Source organism: Alligator mississippiensis, chromosome 13 (genome assembly GCF_030867095.1).
Source record: "Alligator mississippiensis isolate rAllMis1 chromosome 13, rAllMis1, whole genome shotgun sequence".
Classification (NCBI taxonomy): domain Eukaryota; kingdom Metazoa; phylum Chordata; order Crocodylia; family Alligatoridae; genus Alligator; species Alligator mississippiensis.
In genome coordinates, this window is record NC_081836.1 from 51,377,199 (window position 1) to 51,377,571 (window position 373).

Here is a 373-nt window from a genome sequence, read left to right on the forward strand (position 1 = left end):
GTCCGTGTAGCGGACTGGGGGTGAAGGGTAGGAGACGGGGAATGGGTTGCAAGTATCTAAACTTTAAAGTATCTAGTGGAGAGCATGGAGTCATCTCCCACTAAAATCAGGTCAGCCCACAAAGAAGGGGGTTGCTGAACTAAGCGCTGCATTGATCTTCTCAACAGGGAGTAATTTTCCTTGCAGATGCAACGGGCTAATACCACGTGCAATGCTGCATCAGGCTGGAAGTGTATAAGACAGGGTGATACACAGGTTAAAAGTATGCAAGGAAGCCTGGCCATCGGACTCTCCATGGATGCAAGCATGACTGGCTGTGTTTGCGCACAGTGAGACACATGGGGGGCCATGGTGCAGGGAGTATATGGAAAGG